This window comes from Adiantum capillus-veneris, chromosome 24, assembly GCF_014529385.1.
Source record: "Adiantum capillus-veneris isolate H3 chromosome 24, ASM1452938v2, whole genome shotgun sequence".
In the NCBI taxonomy this organism is placed as follows: domain Eukaryota; kingdom Viridiplantae; phylum Streptophyta; class Polypodiopsida; order Polypodiales; family Pteridaceae; genus Adiantum; species Adiantum capillus-veneris.
In genome coordinates, this window is record NC_140954.1 from 124591557 (window position 1) to 124606614 (window position 15058).

At 39.3% G+C, this 15058-nt stretch overlaps 1 pseudogene across 1 annotated transcript; it reads left to right on the forward strand.

The window, feature by feature from the left end:
- The first annotated feature begins 906 nt into the window (after positions 1 to 906).
- Positions 907 to 2967, forward strand: LOC147427085 (uncharacterized; annotated as a pseudogene). Its single transcript, XR_015186279.1, has 7 exons — positions 907 to 1109; positions 1466 to 1592; positions 1695 to 1811; positions 1917 to 1983; positions 2134 to 2250; positions 2464 to 2516; positions 2867 to 2967. The product of XR_015186279.1 is annotated as an uncharacterized LOC147427085 (transcript).
- The last annotated feature ends 12091 nt before the right edge of the window (positions 2968 to 15058 follow it).

Genomic DNA, 15058 nt, shown 5'->3' on the forward strand with positions numbered 1-15058 from the left:
ATTTTTGAGTGCTTAGCATGTAATTTGTCACATATTACCTCACAAAACAGGCGATTATGTCCAAAACAATGTTAGAAAAAAACCGAGGTCCAATGTATTTTAGCTGGCTGAAATCCTAAAATCCTGGTTAGATTTTGAGCCTGGAAGAAAACCGGGAAGTTTCCAAAAATTTTAGTGTAATTACCGGCAAAAGCTTTAAATTTTGACCTAAAAATCGGGAGAATTTCAAGCTTGCCCTTATTTTCTTCGGTTAGGAAAAATGCATTTTTCTAGCCCTGATCCAAAAATAATGAAGCAATTCATCTCCAAAGCCTACATAACCAATTCAAATTCTGGTTTTAGCATCTTGTATTGATAGACAATCACTCTTCTTATGAAAAGGAAAAAACTTTTTTATCTTTAGAGAAATTTAATCTCACGACCAGGGCCCGGGGGTTGTTTTTGGGAATTTTGGAAAATTAAAGGGCATTTTAATCTCATGACCAAGGTATATTAAATTTTGGGAATTTTGAAAAATTTAATCTCATGATCAGGGGTATTGGGGATATTTTGAATTTTTTTGAAATTTGAAAGGTATTTACTTGTTTGCTTATCGAGATTCAACCTTGAAGTTTGAAGTGTAGGCCACTATGGGCGTTTGTCCAAACTCTATGGCCGTGTGAGGTTTGATTCTGTGTTAGAGAAAACCAGTGTTAGAAGAAAACCGGGGTCCAATGTATTTTAATCAGCTGAAATCCTAAACTCCCGGTTAGATTTTGAGCTTGTCGTGAAGAAAACCGGGAAGTTTTCACAAATTTTAGTGTAATTCCGGGCAAAAGATTTAAATTTTGACCTAAGACCGGGAGAATTTCAAGCTTGACCTTGTTTTCTTGGGTTAGGAAAAATGTATTTTCCTAGCCCTAGTTTGAACGCCCTAAGAACTAAATTTTTACATGCTGTGAGTTCTCACTCCTCACTTCACGCCCTTCCTCAGTGCTCCCAACTCCCGCCTCTGCGTGCATCTCTTTCACTGCTCTTTGCTATGGAACCGGGCTGCTGGAGCCTGGCACGGAGTCCATATGCTGCTTTATCAATTGGTGGACAGAAGCAAAAGAGCAAGACTATTCATGGTAAGCCATGCTTCGTAAAATTTCTTGTTTTTTGACGTTTCTGTCCATCGCCTCTGTTGCTGATTGTTGAAAGTTTTTATCGAAAGCATTTGAAGATCTCTGTATGTTCCATATGTTCTTCACTCTTATTGTTTAGTTCTTGATACTCCTTGTCACGGCATTTTCGGGTAGTTTGTGCCAGTCAAGGATTCATAGTGTTGCCTGAATGCTTACTTCTCTGGTCAGGCCCTCAACTCTTTTATCATGCAATCTTAGAAATGCTAAAATCTCTATTGAAAAAGAAGAAAAGAGATGGCTTGATTTCTTCTCAAGTTTTTGAACATAAAGCAAATTTGCTTTTGTTTTTTGAATGGTAGATGGAGGGAAGAGACCAGTTTGGAACAAAAGCTTCTTGTTTGAGATCCTAGATGGACCATAGGAGCTTGACATACACGTGTTTGATAAAAAGAAGGATGGTTTAGATGAGGCCATGGGCTTTGTCAAGTAAGGTTCTTGCCTATTGACATGTGTTGGTAGTATGACCAGTGTGGTGCTGTGTGTTCTTAACAGCTCCCTAATCCTTCAATTTCTGTTAAAGTCTTGCAGCATTCCATTGATCAAGCTTTTTGCTGAGAGGCAAATAGCTCCTGCACTTACAAGGTTCAACGCCCCAATGGCAAGTTTGAGGGGGAGCTTGAGGTGGGCCTGAAATTTTTCCCTAAGGTATGCTACATGTGCTGCTTCTTTAAATTTTCAGAGCAAGATTCGATCTTTGGAACAAACTCGATCTATTGGTGGGGTTCCATGGTGGAATGTGCCTTTATGCAGGTTCATCATGGCGTCTTGGATGTCCATCTCATTGAAGCTCATTGTTTACTGGACTCTGATTCTTTTGGTATAGACTATATGTACCTTATTAAGACTTTTTGCGGCATACTTATTGTGAATGTCCACTATTTCATGATTTTGCCCATCTAGAGTGGAGTTTTCAGGGAATGTGTAGCTTTCTTTTGGTTAATGAATCGGTTGTCCTTCATGTGGACAGGCAAATCTGATCCATATGCCGCCATTTACTGCCACCAAGAAATCCAGAGGAGCCACATTCGCTATGTGTCTAACCTAGATTGGACTCAGTTTGGAGCTAATTCACTCTTTGGAACACGTTCTCACCCATTTCCCTATACATTATTATTATTGTATTCTTTCATCTCTTGTGCTATGGCATGTTAACTAAGTAGTACTTTGATCCCGATGGTGCTTTGTTTCACTGTGAGAGTGAAGAGCACTTATCCGCTTCATTTGCTTGAATGAAATTTGCAGATTATTGGAATGCACATTAGGTTATTGGTACTAATTTGTATGCTGATGTGTGCAGTCTGGTTCGGAGATGGTAGACAGCCGTTTGATGCTGGTGTGTGTCGAGCTCAGGTGGGATCCTTTTGTACATTTTCTCCTTGTGATTGTGAGGAGTATCTTTGGCAGTAGCAATTCCAAGATCTTCCTTGCTCCCACTCCTCATCCAAATTGTTTCTTTCATGCTAGTACTTGTCACATATGTTGAGAATGAGCAGCAAAAGGCCTTTATGTCGCATTTTTTGATAGTGTTCGGGTTAGATATAAGCCAATGGTTGTGTGTCAAGTTTTTTCTTGTGTGCATAGAGGTATTTGTTTTGCTTGTCAAGGCAACAAAACAAAAAAGCTTTTTGCTATGCTTTGTTCGCTTGTGTATGAGGGGGGGATTTGCGATGATGTCTCATTTGTTTCCTGAACATCTTTAGATGCCTCAAATGAAACGAGAGAAGACTGAGAAAGCTTTAGATATTGGACGATATGGAATACATGATAAGCTGTGATAAATAATACATGCCTATTATGGATTCATGTCCATTTTTTGGTTTTGTTTTCTGAGCTTAAAGCCATCAAAAAAATTGGATTGAAACTTTGTTGCAGGTATTATTATGAGTTTGCATGATGTGATGTTTAATTTGATTCGTCTTCGTCTAGCTCTGTGTCACGTGGTTGATTATTTGTGGTTGATCATATTTGCATTAAAACCCCCCCTTCATCATTCACAGTGGGCATGTGGTTTTGCCTTTGGTTGGATCATTCATCCACACATCTTATGATTCCTAAGTGATTCCGATCACTCCCTCTATCCCTCCTCCCTCCATCCCTTCCTCCCTTTATCTCACCCTTCACATCTTCTTCACAAAAAGAAACCATGATTTCGTATATTGTGCCTGTCCCTATCCTATCAAAATTCTACTTTGATGCAAGAGAGAGAGAGAATCTGTTCTGGTCTTTTTCTTCAAGTTGTAGGGATGAGTGCTTGCTTGCCTTAGTTCATCAATGGCGTATTGATTTCAAGGAAGAAAGGGATGAGAATGGGTACAATTAACTTAGAAGAGAAGTTAATGATGGGTGGTTACAAAAGAACTACTGTGCATTGTCATCAACGTAAGGTGGTTTTGACAATATAAAAGTGAACTGTATTTGCATTTATGTATTGCTGCATTGGTATGATACACCTTGTTGCTATACTCGGTTATTGTCTTATTAAAATAAGTCTCAGTGAGGAAGGGAGTCATATATTTGCTTTGGTATGTGATGTGTTGAAATTTTCTTTGTTAAAAGTTGGGAATGCTATCTAAGAGTTTCATGGGTACTTTCCATTTTTCTTTGGGTTTTAAAATGCTAATGTGACTCTTCTCTTTTCCATTGCTAAAATTGGAGCTTCTAAGGTTCTAATGGCCTTGAGCTGTAACTTACATGCTAGAAAAATTTCAAGCATTGTCTCGAAGATACCTAGCAAATGAACGAGAGGTGGGAGGTGTCAAAATTAACAAGAATCGACACAAGAATATGGAGATGAGGATAGAGATTCTCATTGGTGTATGTGTCAAAATTGATAACAATCGAGACAAGAATATGGAGATGAGGATAGAGATTGTCATTGGTGCATGAAATGCATTTGGTGACCTGCTCCACTACATCTAGATAGTCCCTAGTTGAGACGGGCTAATCATAAAATAGAAGGGCTCACTTTTAACCCTTCGTATTTTAGGATCGAATTTTTAGTGTTTTCTACAACTTACACTAAGGAGTGGTAAGTTTTGTCGATGTTTTTCAAGGCAAGCTCATGAACTAGCAAAGGTTTTGCAATTTTAGCTGGTAATAATCCATATAAACTTTTTTTTTGAAACCTTGTTAGGGGTCTAAATCTTCTTTTTTCCATGCAATGGGCGTGTGCGCGGCTTCGACAAAATCACCTGCAAAGCATGAAGCTTTTGCATCTTGAGGTTGTGCAATATGAATTTCCTTGTCAACATATGGCTGATTGTGCTCTTAAAGAGGTGTTTTGGTTCTTGGCTACTAAGAGGCTATTTATTGCTTTTCATGGTTTGTTCTCTTAACATCTATTGCAAATGAAAACACACTACAATATACACTTCTGTTCATTTTCACTTTAACATGTATTTTTGCAAATACATGTGCTTCTAAAATTGTTATGATACTAGCATACACAAAATAGCGGGTCATTACATTCCGTACAAAATTCGTATGAGGGGGGATGGCTCATTGCGAGAACGTTCGTATCTTGTTTGCAAGTAGGGGGGTAGGTTAGCATGTAAGATACCGCACGTAGGTGACATCCCCCATTACTAATAGTGAATCCTCCAGGGCAAATAGTAAACATGAGAGCAAGGGAGAGAGTAGGCGTTGATAGTGCGCAGTAGGCAGCTCGGATAAGCACTGCCAAGAAACAAAAATTGCTCAGCACGGTGAGGCAACGCCATTTGGCATCAATTTTGGCAGTTTTCGTCCAGCTCTAGAGTCTCCTTATCACGTCAACAAGAGGGATTTTTAATGCTCTCTAGCAACGATGGTGCCATTGTTGCTTAGGAGGGGAGGATATTTATAGAGAGGTTCTTTTAGACATGCAAAGGGGGAGAAAAAGGAGGATAACATGAGGAAGAGTAGAGGATATATAACTTGAAGGATGGAGGAGGGTGAGAAAAAGCTCTCTCTCTCTCTCTCTCTCTCTCTCTCTCTCTCTCTCTTAGTGTGCAAGAAGAGTAGGGCATGAACAAAGAGAGGGGAACTGGAAATAAAGGAAGGACCATCTTCCTCTCTCTCTCAGGTAAGCAAGAGAGGGGGGGAGATGCTTGAGGATCTTTCTTAGTCTCTTGGGTAAGCAAGAGAGGGGGGGAGATGCTTGAGGATCTTTCTTAGTCTCTCTCTCTCGACTATATGCTCCCTCTCTCTAGGCATGAAGAAAGCACAAGCTCTCTCTCTCTCTCTCTCTCTCTCTCTCTCTCTCTCTCTCTAACTCAAAATTTCAAGGGCAACATAGGAGGGCTTGAAGCTAATGCGGTGGTGGAGTGACAGTGAAATCATTGCCATCATCTTTACCATCATCAAGGGAAAGGATGAGACTAAGAGAAGAGATTTGGAAGTTCTTGATGACAAAGAACACATGAGATTTGGAATGCTTAAGGGAAATTGAAATAGGAAAAGAGCGACAAGGAGGAGATTTCCATCACCATCATCAATTTAAGCTATTAATCATTCTGACAAGTCCTAGAGATTTTAATGGCCAACTTAATTTTATAAAGGGAGCCTAAACTCCTCGTTTTTAGTTTATTCAAATGATGGTGTTGTTAACAACTGCCTTGGCTAATGATTAAGTTGTACTTAAGGCACTACTTAATTTAAACCTGAACAGCCTCCAGTCTGTGCCAATCGGACTTTAATTTGCATTTGTTAAGTAGTTAAAGCTATTTGCTATCATCAAGCTCACTTAAATGGTCAGTACATGCAAAAAAAGGCTTAAACATTATCATCAATGGTCTGGCTTAATCATTAGGTAGTATCTACCGTATCTCCAAAGCACTTAATTATGGAAAACCTGTTTAGTGAACCCCGCCAGACTCAAGTACTCCAGTTAATTATGCACATGGCTTGACCATCAAGCTCCATTTAGGGAACCCTGTCAAGCTCAAGTATGCCTTAGTTTGTCTGCACACGGAATGACTGTCAAGTCCTTTTCAAGTTCTGGCAATAGAACCAACTCGAAAGATGTGAAGATACTTTATCAATTGTTCAATGATGTCAATTGGAAGATATCCATGTAAGAATACTGACCGCACAACCCAAAAATCTTCCCACTTAGCATAAATATAAATGTAAAATCTACTACCAAGTAACCTGCTACAAGAAAATAACTCATGTCCTTTGAATTTGTAGCATGTACTTCAGTACCCCGCAGGATCAAATGGGATGATAAGGAATATATTGCCCAAATATTGGATCATCATAATATCCACATGAGCATACATTTCCTGTTTCAATTAGCATCAAGAATTTTTGGTGCATGTTTGCTATTCTTGGATCAAAAAGCATGCAACCAATATGCATACCCAAAAGTATCCATCCATATTGAATTTACTTTTAAGGATCCTTACAATCTCCTGGAGATCAAACACTATTGAGAGTATACTTCATTGATGGACCCCACAATATACTAGAGTATCACCTACAGAATAGTGCAACACCCACATCCCATAAATGTTTGGCAACTTTAGCTCGTTACCAGCAAGCATCAAAGTATACTGACACCCTTTTACTAACAGCCAAAACATCACTGACATAATCATCATTAAAAATAGCATCCAAATCTAGCCATAGCTAGCATATTGCCCAAGAAAATGAAGAAACATATGCACTTTATGCAATATCAATGATGATTTAGCATCATCACCCTTTCTAGCTTCATAGCCATCACAAAGAACCTTGGAACAATCTGAACCTATATCATCTTTGACTGGGATTTCAACTTGATCATGGAAAATAGATTTAGCCTATAAATAGTCACAGATAGCACCCTCAAGAAAACCACCCTTCAAAGTCTCAACATTCATGAGAATTGTTGGAGTTATCTCTTCATACATCCCATGTATAGGCGTAGAAGTAGACTCCACATGGATAACTTGCTCACAATTAACATGATCTAGACAATCTTCACATTCATAAATGCCTTCCTCTGCTTCCTCATCTGCATCCATGCTACTTAGCAATCCATCATAACACTGCAAAGGTTTATCTGGCACCCCCTTTGAAGGGGTACATGCATCAAAAAGCTCTTCTATACTGTTATAATCATTTCCTTTAGATCTGGCCAAGAAACCATTAATTATGGAATCTTATTCTATAATAACAACATATGGGAGCATACTATTAGTAATAACCATAGAGTTATCAACATTCTCAAGCTCATCTTGTGTTGGCTCCACAATCTTTGACACTTCATCAATTGTGTGTAGAATAACTTTATCTGTGCAATCATCTTCAATAAGCCTATCAATTTGCTCAAGTTTACATACTTTCATGATTTTGAAGATTCCATTAACATCTGTAAGGGCTTATCTTCTTTGAGGACTTCTTGAAAACAACCCATGCCAAGGTCAGTAGCTTGCGAAACACTTGCTACATTGTCTATATCTTCACTAAAAATGCTATTAGAGGTAACCTCCATACGAGCAATCTTTGAAAAATTCTCATCAACTTCCATTTCAGCATTAAATTCATCATTTACCGTTGCTAGGTCACTCAAAATATGGTCCTCTAAAGCTGAATTTTCTACTTCCAAAGATGTATTTGCCTTGGCTTTACTCCTTGCAGAAACGTGTTCCCAAAATTCATCATAGTTAAGGAGCTACATTTGATCCCCTTCACCTTTACTGAAGACAATCTTGCTTCATTCGGTAATCTGATTCATTGTCGATTCAATAAACCTTGAGCTTTCATGAACAAATCCATCTGCAAAATAGTCCCACTCTGTGGGATATGTTTATGCCAGCTCTTGAACCTTATGTTTAAACTCAAAAATTACAACTTCTTCAAAAGCTGCAATCATCCCATCTTCAAAAACTCCTTGGCTCTTCATCTCCGCTTTATAGCATGCAAGAAGACCATCTGGATCGTGCCCTTGAAAAACACCACACTGTTCCCATACGGCTTCAAGTTCCATCTCCACTGTATCAACAATTTGCTTTTTCATCTTCATTGCTTTCACTTTGAGCAAACATCCCTGAACTAATTGAAACATTTTTGGCAAGTCTACAACTGCTCGATTCCCATCAAATCCTTTTGAGTTTAAATATTGAATAAACTGTATCAATTGTTCTAGCATCTCCATCTTCACCTACCACCCCAGCTCGTTTCACATCGGGGTCACCCAAGAATGTCGGGGAATATGTGTTCGAAACATGAGCCTAGAAGGCGTGGGGCCCCTGGCTATGGGAGGTGTGTGAGAGAGAGATCAATAGATACTAAAAGCTCCGATAATTATCGTAATCAATATTAATTTGAGTAGTGCCTTAAGTACAACTTAATCATGAGCCAAGGCGGCTGTTAACAGCACCATCATTTGAATAAATTGAAAATGAGGACTTTAGGCTCCCTTTACAAGATTAAGCGGGCCGTTAACGGCTCCAAGACATATCAAAATGATTAATAACGTAAATAGACGACGGTGATGGAAATCTTCTCCTTGTCACTCTTTTCCTGTCTCAATTGCCCTTAAGCTTTCCAAATCTCCTGTGTTCTTTGCTATTGGGAACTTCCAAAGCTCTTCTCTTAGCCTCATCCTTTCCCTTGATGAAGATAAAGATGTTGGCGATGCTTTCACTGTCACACTCCACCACCACGTCAGCTTCAAGCCCTCCTATGTTGCCCTTGAAATCTGCCATGAAATTTTGAGTTAAAGAGAGAGAGCTCTCGTGCTTTCTTCATGTTGAGAGAGAGAGGGAGCATATAGTCGAGAGAGAGAGAGATTGAAAATGATCCTCAAGCATCTCCCCTCCCTTGCTTTCTCGAGAGCGAGAGAGAAGGACGGTCCTTCCTTTCTTTCAAATTCCCCTCTCTTCGTTCATGGCCTACTCTTCTTCCCGAGAGGTCACCTAATAAAAATGTAACCTATCACGTGAGTTCAGCAGAAGGGTATTCAAAGTTCTTGAAACTTACAGAAATATATATATATAGAAGGGCAATGTTTTTTCAAATTTGAAAAAAACTTACAAATTGTAAAAGAAAAGGGTATATTATATTCCTAACAAAATTCACAAATAAGGGGTTTTACAAACATGTCTTGAACGCACGTGATATGGTAGTTTTACACGTTGTGAACCCCCAAGCTCTTCTTGCACACTGAGGGTCGAGGTCGAGAGAGACCTTATCAACTTGAGAGAGATTTTTCACACCCTCCTTCACCCTTCACATTATAATCCTCTGCTCTTCCTCACATTAACCTCCTTTTTCTCCCCCTTTGCATGTCTACAAGAACCTCTCTATAAATATCCTCCCCTCTCTAAGCAACAATGGTGGCGTCATTGCTAGAGAGCATAAAAAACCCCTCTTGCTCACATGGCAAGGCGACTCTGGAGCTGGATGAAAACTGCCAAAATTGATGCCGAATGAGGTCACCTTGTCCTGCTGAGAAATTTTTGTTTCTTGATGGCGCTTATCCTAACTGCCTACTGCACGCTATGAGCGCCTTCTCTCTCCCCTTCTCTGATGTTTACTATCACTGCCATGGACTTTTCTTTTCCTTTTCCTTGTCCACACCCATTTCCTTATTCTATGAAATGGGCGTCCAACCTATGGGCAACCCTCCCATTTCCAAAGCCCTTATGGGTGGCTGATCTTCATAATGCACCACCAAGGTAGCGCCTCATGCCCTCAAGATGCTAGTGTAGGTGATTGATTTTGACGTAAGGCCTTCCCCTTATATGCTATAAAAGCATATCAAGGTTTCCATGACGCTATCTTGATTGCATTGCAAGAGACAACATTACTTGTGCTTTTTGAAGTGCATCACATTTGGTATACATATCAATTAAGGCATTGCTAGGCATATCCCACAATCAAGGCATTTTGAGTGATAACATTTTGGATGGGAAGTCCCTTCGCCTTTGTGATGAGGGCACCACATTTGACTACATATCGACCTAGGCATTGCCAATTCTCGTGGGAATATCCTGCTATCAGAAGTCTCTAATAAACAATATTCTTGCCAAGCACAACATATCAACCAAAGAATTGCCTGTCACAACACATTTGGCATACATATAGCATTTAACCTGCTTGTTATCAAGCCCTTATTATTGTTGGATAATCATATAGGCTTCAAAAAAACTTTATATGCATCTCGTTTCTATTTTTTCCTATCATGGAAGCGGAGCTGCACAACGTGATTCCTTAGGATCCCTCATTTGAATCCCTTGATTCATTCTAGAATACATGCTCAATGTGGGTCGAATTAGTCAACATGATACCTTTATGAAAAGCAACTCGAAAGGCTGGGCAACGGCCTTGGGGACCCCATTGTTTATACCATCAAGCAAAGCAATAGGTACCACCACCAATAAGGTGTACAAATTATAGGCCAAGTCTAAGTCCCATTCCTCCAAGGTGGATGAAGCCATATCCACTCTTCTTGAAAGTGTTAAAAGAACGGTTTCCCACTCAAATTCCAGCCTCTTGGAGAGGGATTTCACTAAGGATGAATGGTCTCAAGCGTTACAAGCTCTAGGTAAAGAGAATTTCTCTGGGTGGGATGTTTTGACTGCTGAGTGCTTAAAATAATTCTAGGACTAAGTTCCCGATCACGCAATTGTCTAACCAAGCCTTGACCATGGGAGTTCTGCACTCAAGCATTGAAAGGGGACTCATCAAACCTATCCCAAACAAATCTATTGCTCCTAGCTTAAACATTGGGACCCATTACTATGATGTCAGTGGCCTATAAAATTATTGCCAAAATTGTGGCCCTCAGGCTCTCTCCCCTCTTGGACAAAGTTATCAGCCCCCACCAATGTAGGTATATAAAGAGAAGGTCAATCTATGATAATGATAGCCATTTTTCGGCTATCCAAATTGCCATAGTGAGCTACCTCACGCTACCAAAATCACCCAAGCACTGTGGCTATTCCTACCATTTCACTGTACATAGGCGTGTGTGAGTTAGGGGACTTTTGCCATATTTTCTTAAAAACCCTCAATTAGCTAGTCACTGGGCTAGTTGAACCAAAAAATAAAAAATAATTAAAAAAGATATATTATGGCCTCTTTGTGTGTAAATATTTCATTGTACATAGGGCCTAAATAAAAGAATTTTTCATAATTATTTAGTATTTATTTAAATATTCCTACCTTGGTGTATGTTATTTATGCTATGTACATTGCCTCACCATTACCACAATTTTTTGTACCATTTTTCATACTCTTTATTCCATATAGAAATACTTTCATGCAATCTTCTCTTATTTTTGGTGCAACTCCACCCCAACAAAAATCCAAAAAAACTAGTTATATTTGTGTGCATATATTTTCACTATTATGATTTTTCCCTTCCTACAATTATACTCTTTTACTCTTATAAATTAGAACACCAAAATTATTTATCTTTTTATGATAGCCTCATAATAAGAGAGATTTATTTTGACCCCTTTATATTTTTTCCACCTATATTATTTATATTTGACATGTACATATTTTTTAGACCCCTCAATATTTGATTTCCTTAGTTGTACTATTCACTTATATCACGATCTCAACAATATCTTCAATTAAAGACCCACAAAATAAGGTCAAGGATATGTGGCATGCATGCATGCACTATGGAGGGCTCACTCTTGGAGGCATTCAAAACAATCATCCAAAGAAGGACCCCACATGGACTTTGTGCAGTGGGAAAAGACAGTCAATTTTGCTGAATTTTTAAAGGTCACTTGCTCTCCGAATTTGAAAAGGTGATACAAACAAAAGTTGTAGTCGTGGGTTGAACTTTTGCCTCAAAATTTTTCATATTTTTTTGAGCTACGAGCTATGAGCTATGATTTTATTGGTGGACCCTAGTTTGCCCATGCTATGCAGCCACACTCCCTCTTCCACTTTATCATTTTCCTCTTTCACACACACTTCTCCACTCATCATCCCCATGTCTCTCACCTCTCCTCTCTGCACCCTACTCACCTTCTCCTCAACCTTGAAGAATAAGAGAAACCATGGTGAACTCATGCCTCCTACACACACTTCCATTCCAAAATTGACCACCTAGTCTCATTTTTCCTCCTCCAAATTACCTATATCTATAAAAAAAATGACAAAATTCAGTCTCTTCTCTTGAAAGACAGCATCATGGTTATTGATTATTCATATTCAATTACCTTGGCTCCCAAGGAAGGTCAAGAGTGGAGAAAAACGTACCGTCAAAGCTAGTGGACCGTCAACAAGCATCAAAATTGGCCCTACTCAAGACACTTGGAGCATCAACCTTATAAGAAATCCATCTTTTCTTACCTCTTAAGAGTTTTTCTTCCTTTTTTGTATCCTACATGGATACTTCCATTGTAAATATCCAATTCCATTTGTAAATTAATAAAAACACTAACTCTACTAATCTACGAACACTAACCCACTATGAAAGTCCTATCACCTCCATTTCTCTCCTCTCTCTTTTCTTCATCTATCTCCACCAACTTCTTGATAATTCCAAGAAAAAGAAATTAGATAAGTGCTGAAAATCTAACCCAACCATGGTTAGAGGAGTAACCCTATCCCTCAAAATTGCTATAAAAGAAGGGTGTAGCTAGCACAAAAGGGGGAAGCCATAAGCAAGAGCACTGTGCTATAGCTGGAGAAGCCAAGCTCAACCTCTTGAGAAGGAGCTCTTGAGTGGAATCTCATTGGCTTATGCATGTGTATGTGTTGTATTAGGGGTGATTAGCAAGGGAGCTCTATGCCATTGTAAGAGAGAGTGATCATTCCATTGGGAGTAGGAAATCTATCATTTCTCCTACTAGTGTAAGCCCAACATTTGCTGAATCAAGGAGGGTGGATTTGAATTAAGCATGGATACTTTTTCTCTCTTCTAACGTGAAGTCATGGACAACAATGATGTGAGTGTCCCATTGTCACTTAACAATGTGCACCTTTTTCCTAGCTTGTCTGTGGGTGTTGTCATCAATTTAGCCATAAATCCCACATACTGTAAGAGGGCGACAGGGTGGAGAGGACTCCCCTGGCTTTAAGACAGTGATTGGGGTGGCTTTTCTTGTGATGTGTTGTGGTGTAATTTACTCAAGCTATGGTTAACAAATACTAATCTTACTTTGATTGGTCATGACAGATTTTTAAGAAGGTATTAATGCAACAAGCACCCCTTCCCCCTTCTCTCTCTTTCTTACATATATAATTGTGTTTGCTTGATCACTGCTGATACATTTCAAAGCAGCCCGAGCACTATCTCTCTCTCTCTCTCTCTCTCTCTCTCTCTCTCTCTCTATGCGTCCTAGTTCGCATCCAAAACCAGGTGGTGCCCCAAAATTGTGTAGGGTTAGGTTGTGGGTGTGTGTGTGTGTGTGTTTATTGTTTTTTTCCAACCCCAACCCAATTGAGCAGCATGGGAGCCTAGAAGGGTGCTTAGAGGCCACTCTTCTTGTTGCCCGCCCCGGACCGCCTCAACTTGGTGCCCCCACTGATGAACGGCTTGTGTATCTTTTTGTGTAGGTTCAACCTTTAGCATAGTCAAGTAGTTTACATGAATCACAAGAATTTGTATGGTCTTTTCATTCCCATTGCAAGGAAAAAGGTGCACATCATTGTTAGTACTAAGTTGCAATTTAAATGAGTAATTTGTAGAATTTTCGGCCCTCTTAGGCTGGTTGAGATAAACACATCAGTAAATCCCTTTATTTTGCCTCTCATTAGGTACAACCTTAGCTTGGACGTCTATATTTTTGTTTTGTTTTAACCATTAGGTCATGGATAGACCATGGATAATGGCCCATGAATAGAGTTTTTCCCCTTCCATTTCACTCCACACATTAGAATAAACGTTGCAATTAGTAGGAAGATCCATTTTCAACAACGTATGGTGTTCATGTTTGGTGCCCAAAGAGTAGGAGAAATTCTTGCATCACCAAACCCTGTCATCCTGCCTCTTGTTGATTATCATAGATCATTTGATGTGCATATTTTTATTTTGTTGTAGAACAGATTGTAATTTAGAAAACATTATTGCGTAAATCCTTTTAAGTAAGAAAAAACAAAAACGTGTTGTCACTTTGAAATTGATTCAATGGAGGTCCAACGCCAAATGTCCGGATATCCTCTTTTATTTGGAGATCCATGAGAGGATGGAGAATTATTTTTAGCAAATTTCAAGATGTCTTGCCGTATCAAAAGGATAGTAACTGATCAAGAACGTGTAGAAATGTTTGAGGTGGTCCTTAGAAAAGATGCTAGCACTTGGTTTGACTCTTTACCTGAGGAAGTTAAGGGGAATTACATGGAAGTTTTGAATCATTTCAAGAGATACTTCTTTGATCCCCAAAACACTCAAAAACTATGGCAAGACATTGTTTCTCATAAGCAAAAAGACTTAAATGACTACTACTTGTACAAGCAAGAGTTTCTATGTCTTTGGACTCTATGGATACGAAATGTTGCTAACCCTGGTGATGGTGAAGAATTTCTAAAGAAGGAGAGATTCATAGCTGGACTCTTTCCTGATCTTAAGGTAAAGGTGGAGGCAGGTGCACCTGCTACCTATGATGTAGCTGAAACTAGGGCTGTTGCGAAGTATAGAAAACTCAAGTGCCTAAGGGGAGAGGTTCCAACAGAAGGTCTTAGACCCAAAGGTAAGTCACAAGCATCGACACCTAGGGAGCTTCCTGAGGTAATGGTAGAAGTGATCGAGAAGATAAATGAATATTTAAGGAGCTTGTCAATTCACCTTGCACAAGTTGTAGGTCCAAAGGGACAAACAAAGAAAGCCAAGGAGAGAGAGCCATGACCTAGGAGAGTCTTGCAATGTTGGAATTGCGGAGAGTTTGGACATGGGATGTATAATTGTCCTTGGCCCCGTAGGGAGCCAGGGAGACCTAACTTGAATTACCCAATGATGA